This window comes from Mytilus edulis, chromosome 1 (assembly GCF_963676685.1).
Source record: "Mytilus edulis chromosome 1, xbMytEdul2.2, whole genome shotgun sequence".
Lineage (NCBI taxonomy): Eukaryota > Metazoa > Mollusca > Bivalvia > Mytilida > Mytilidae > Mytilus > Mytilus edulis.
The window spans coordinates 120,239,721-120,246,255 of record NC_092344.1 but is presented as its reverse complement, the minus strand read 5'-3'; positions in this window follow the sequence as shown (position 1 = coordinate 120,246,255).

Sequence of the window (6,535 nt, the reverse complement as noted above, 5' to 3'; positions counted from 1 at the left end):
TATTAATTTTAAAGGTAAACTATATTTGAATCTTTTACGTCAAATAGTACGACATCATATCTTAAGCGATTTGATAATTTTAATTCCGTTTCCGTTGACGAATCGTTTATAGATAACTTCTTAGATCTGACTGAATATAATATGGAAATTAAAAGTAATAATGTAATCCAAGAGGCCGCATCCTGAAAACAAGTTTAACATATTTGATAAAGAGAAACGGAAGATACCAAATGGATGTTCAAGGTCACCTCCATGTAAAAATAGAACGAAATATGGCCTATTGATAACCAGCAGAATCCATCATACATAGACTGAAAGATAATTTTTATAATGATAACTCCCATTTTCTGATCGAATATACATTTATCATCCTGTAATAAGCTCCCCTGCACAACATTTATTTACACACTTCAAAGTGGTCTTCGCAAACAGAGGTACACAAGGACCCTTCGAAAACCTTTTTTTGATATCTAAGTATTGAACAATCTGTGCCATGAAAATTCCGGAGTTATAATATTGTCAACGAAAACAAAATCGAAACACCCTTTTTAATAGTTTTTATTGGCTTTGAACTCGCTGTGAGTAACTGCTAGTACTTTCAGATCTGTACTTAGTGTCCTTTTTTTGTCGGGATGTGTACAACTACCTGGTCGCTTCCTCTCTGTATTTTTATTTGTATCCTTCTGATGAGTTAAGCCTTTTCAACTGACACTGTCCGAGGATAGGTGGAGGTTTGGTATCCCGCTAACATGTTTAACCCCGCAATATTCTGTATGTATGTGCCTTTCCAAAGTCAGGAGCCTGTAATTCTGTGGTTGTCGGTTGTTGCTGTGTTAGGTATTAGTTTTTCGTTCATTTTTTGTTTAAAATCATATTATTTACGCAAATTTGAAATTTTCAAAAATATTTTTTTTCCTGGGTCAAAGCCTGGTACGCCTACTCTGAAAAAAAAAGTCATTGCAAAATCATTAGCAAGATGATTACAACATCACAGTAACAATTAGCTGTGTTGTAATAAAGTTCGTTTATATATGCATGTAGCGCATAGACGTTTAACCCTATTTTAAGTTGGCTAAAATTGATTCTGAGCGAAGACCGGGTTTTCTTTCACGAAGTAATATGTTTTAAGAAGAAAATGTAACCGGATACAAAAAGAAAACACAGTTGTAATTGCTTTTATTAAAAAAAATCCCTCCACCGTAGAACTGTTAAGATTACGGTGTTTTCTCTGTTTATATAAATTAAAGATGTCAGCAGGAAACTACAATAGGATAAAAGGACAACCACTTTGGACTTTGGACACCTGACAATAACAATAATAACAACAAAAAACAAGTCTTTTTAATATTATAAATTTAGTTTGGGGATCAAATACTCAAGTTAATATTCAACATCATGCTTATAACCATTTCTTATATTTCTTTAAATTGTTAACATCCTAACATTTGACAACTATTCTTTCATAATTTCACGGAGGTAAACATTTCATCAGTGAGGGAAAGACACACAGTTCTATCTTTTTACAGTTTTACCATGTTAGATGAACTATTGTGACTTCTTGAGTATAGCCGGTCATGAGGCACTGAGATTGTACATAGAAACTTCAAAACAAATGCCAAACATGTACTAGAAGTCCCGAGGTGGCTATCAAAATTATTAATTGAACAACATCCCATTTATTTACTATCATTTTCAAGTGGTTTCAATGGGGCAAATAATTCGGTCCCCGTTCCAGTGAACACACCAAATACCAGAAAATTAACTATGTGTATTTCAGTTCCGATCAACTATCATTGATTCATGTTCTTTTTATTATGTATATATTGCACACTGAAATTCAATATTGAAATATCAATTATTAATACATGTTTTTGCTAACCTTTGTTAATCTGCAATAAGCATGAATTGTTTTGCTAATCAATTAATGTTCCTATACAATGTTTACAAAAATGCATTATCTATTTTTTATAACTTCAGCTAATCTAGGCACACCTCCACAGTCATGTCTATTTGTAAATGTTTTAATTTTCAACAAGTCAAGTGAAGCATGGGTGTATAACGCACACTTTTAAAGTAAGTCCAAATGTATATCAATCAATATTTAAAAATACAACATTTCAAATACTCTATCAACAACCACATGCGCGCATATTACCTTCAATTAGGATAGAGCGAAGAAGTCCATAGCTTTTTAGAAAGCTCAAACTTGTGTTATTGTATGTTACAATATGAAAACATCAACACAATTGTGGTCTTCATTAATAGTTTTTAAATAAGTAAAAATGGACATCTCTTGCTTTAGAAATGACACCTTCAATTGTGGACAAGCTTAAAGGCCTTGCACTTGATTCTAGATGAAAAGACAATTTGGTTGGTGTCCACTTACATGATAGGTTCAACAAACAAGTAAACTGGACTAAAATGGCGAAACAAATATAAATCATTGTGGACATGTGTATCTCTTTCATATTTTGTTTGTAATATAGAACTTATACATATTGTACAATGTGTGTACTTATTTTCCATTTGAAAATCACTTCTAACACTAAAGGAATGAATCAACTTTTTTTTCAATTTTGGTATTTGGTCCTACCACTCAATTTCTGAATTTTTCTTTCATTATGTTTTTTTAAGATTTAAAACATATTCATAGGCATCAAAATATCTCGAACCGGTTGTAAAAATAACCCAATCGGTGACCGTAGATAAACTCGCATGAAAAAAAAGAAGAACGAATAAGTCCACTAAGAAGATGTGGTATGATTGCCAATTAGACAACTCTCCACAAGAGACAAAATGACACAGAAATTAACCGTTATAGGTCACCGTACGACCTTCAACACTGAGCAAAGCCCATACAGCATAGTCAGCTATTAAAGGCCCCGAAATGACAATGTAAAGCAATCCAAACGAGAAAACTAACGGCCTTATTTATATAAAAATAAGGAAGATTGGAGACAATCTTTTCAAAAATAGCATGAGAAGAAAAGTCCGGCATTTGAAAAAGAGAGACGATAGTTATCATACAAAAGAGACAGTCAAACTCATAAATCGAAAATAAACTGACAACGCCATGGCTAAAAATGAAAAAGACAAACAGACAAAAAATAGTACACATGACACAACATAGAAAATTAAAGAATAAGCAACACAAACCCCACCAAAACTAGGGGTGATATCAGGTGCTCCGGAAAGGTAAGCAGATCCTGCTCCCCATGTGGCACCCGTCGTGTTGCTCATGTTATAACGTATCCGGTAAATAGTCTAATTTGGTAGGTCACATTCATGAAATGGAAGGGGATTGTACTTACGACGTAGGGAACATATCCGATATCATTTGTGAAACGGTTATTCCATAACGGTCAACCAACTCGTGATGGCGTCCGTAAAATTTACTAAGGGATGATTTCAACTTCACGATTTGGAACTTTTGGTTTAATAGCTTCCTTGTGAGCAGCTACCCTCTTTCAAGAGAATCATGATAGGAAATGCAAGCACGGGAATATAGTATCAATTGAAACATAAGTCTCGGTACAGTTTTATGTAGATTATTTCTTTTTTCTGAATAGATATTATTATAATTGTGTTGTATCGCTTGTAAAATAAATTAGATTTTTTTATTTGATGTTTCAATGAAATAAATTGCTTCAGAGGGAAAACCATGGTATATTATCTGCAATTTGATGTTGTATCATACTTTGCTAATTACATATGCAACTCAACTAGAATCCAAAGGAAAGAAGGCGGGGCTTAGCTATGGTACAATATATTTATTTTGATGTTATTCCATGGCTGAAGCTCCACCCTTTTTTTGAAAGGTATCCGCCTCAGAAATATTTAGGAAACTGAAAAATGTAAAAGGTCAAGATCTTCATTTGTTTTCATTCATATCAAAAAGCAATAAATCATGTGTACCACGACTTAAGAAACCTTTTTGAAACTATATAGGATTGTTACGAGTTCCCTTAATTTTGGAAAAATTACTAAAAGTTTCTTCTTTCAGTTCTGAGTACCATTTCCTTTGCGAAAATTCAATTAAATTTCGATTGAAAGGGGGAAGGGGGGGGGGGGGGGGGGTGTAACTATAGAAAAAGGAAAAAATATCGGCTACAAAAATTTGTGAAAAAAAAATTATTCGGACTATAGAAAAAGGAATAAATAACATATATTCAACTCGTGACCAAACAACACTGATAATTAACTCATGCGCTACGCGCATTCGTGAATTAATGTGTTGTTCGGTCACGCGTTGAATATTTTTCGATATTTGAATTCTTCGATTAGTTATTCTATAAATTTAAACAAACTCATCCGTTTAAGGCAAACAAAGACTCACAAAACCAAAGGTCATTTACATCAACAGTTATAAAATTAATAATAATTAAGAAACAACACGAACTCCACTAATATGATATGTTAACTTGTAAGACCCATGGTATATATATAGTACTTATAAACAAATATTTGTTTCAATAACAAAACAATAAATGATTTATTTCCGACATATGGCACCGATTTCGAATCGGTCAATTATCGATAAATGATTATTAGGGGTGTTGAAAGCTTTTGTTTTTGTATTTAAAGATGTCTACTACAGAAAATAAAATAAGGATACGGAAAACTTGAAGCCTATAAGCGATTTTCTGAAAGGTTAAATTAATAGAATCAAAAACTACAATTTCTATGAATCGCCGCTTTATATCAGGCGCCTCGCGACACGATAGAATGGCTTATCGTTCGTCATTAGCATTAAAACTTCAGATTTTTACAAGTGCCTCAAACATCAGTTATTGTGTTAAATTATCCATCAGTACCATGTAATTAGCTTGTCAACATTAACCAAATTGGTTTTCTACATTGAATCTACAACCATTTCTATTATTCGGCGTAAACTGTAAGTACTATGTAATCGCAAAGGGTTGGGGATTTTGGACAACGTCGTTTATGGACGATGTTTACATCCTAATGGGTACTAATGGTGTCTCTGTGATAGCAGACTTATTTATGTATTGATACGAATCACAATTTGTGGCTAAACTATATAAGTAAAGATCCGTCTCAGATCGATTAAAAATATATAATAAATATACATTTACCGTTGCTTTAATGTCACCTTTGCTTTATATAACAGTAATTCTATAGTTTTACTATGGTATTTTACACATGGGACCTAATAGTCAAAAGATATCTAATACAATAAATTATTGTCTATGTTTTAATTTCTTAAAATTACGACTTACATGGCAATGTTTAATGGAATATATTATAATGAAGATGGAGTAACGTCCAGTTCCACTGAGTGGCCAATTAAATGCATATTTAGGGACGAGAACATGTTTTAAAAATACGTTATTGATATGACCTCTACACTGTACTAGACGATACGCTGAGTCGGGTTTTATTCGTTCCAAAAAAGATATGCCACCCTATGACACAATATTCTGACCAAATGTCGTCCACTCTTACTCCTAAATATCGTGTGCTTAGTGAGGAAGGATTTTCAACTTTCAAGCCTTGGTTTGACCAGGCTAGGGACCATAAACACGATTCACAACCCTCTAGGCGAGCATGCTATCTTTAGAACACCTAGAAGGTCAAGACATGACATGTTTATATTTCCTAAATGATATGAACAGATATCAGAAGGCAAATATCTAAACTTGTTTATGTTAATTTGATAACTATTATAAGTTAAAATTTTATTAAAACATCTATTATAGAGCTCCTAAACAATGGAGGATCCTTGTTTGACAAGTAAAAGAGTGCGAACTATAATTGGATTTTCTTACATGTAGGGACAGCCCGACGGTTCTACGATGGGATCAGGAACTGTTGATATATCCTAAACATATTAGTACATTCCTGTTTTGCAGGGTTTACTTTTATTAGTGTAAAAGGTAGTGCTATAATGTTTGTTTTTCTATAATCAATATGTGGGGTTTTTTTTTTTGCATCTTCCCATTTTTGTTTACATCGATAGTCGTTATACATGTATGTATTCGACTCTTTAGAACAAGTTTATTTTCTAGCTTTGGAGCTACTTATATTATAAATTATGATGGATCGATAAATATAATTGATAAATGTATAACGATAACTTATAAAGTTATAGAATAATTAAAAAAACATTCTGTTATAATTAGTAAAGCCTTTTTAAATGGAATATCTGATAATCCATAACATACACATTTATTTACGAAAACCAGATAAAATGCACTATCTATCTAAGAACATTTTTCTCGTGTCAAGTCAGGGTAAAACATCTTTTCCAACATCATGTTATCTCACTGTTGTTTTCAATTTAATATCCGATTTCTTATTACACTACAATAAAGCAAGGAAGGTGTAATTGAAAATTTAATATATCCTCCATCTTATCATCTGTCGATAAATGTCTAACTGTAATGTAAATTCGACAAACTGTTTGGCCATAACATGTTGACCTTTATAAGAATGTGATTTGTGTCCTGTCAAAGTGTTTTTGAACCCAGTTATTACCTGTTAAATACAGGTAATTCTTTAAGCTACCTGTTCC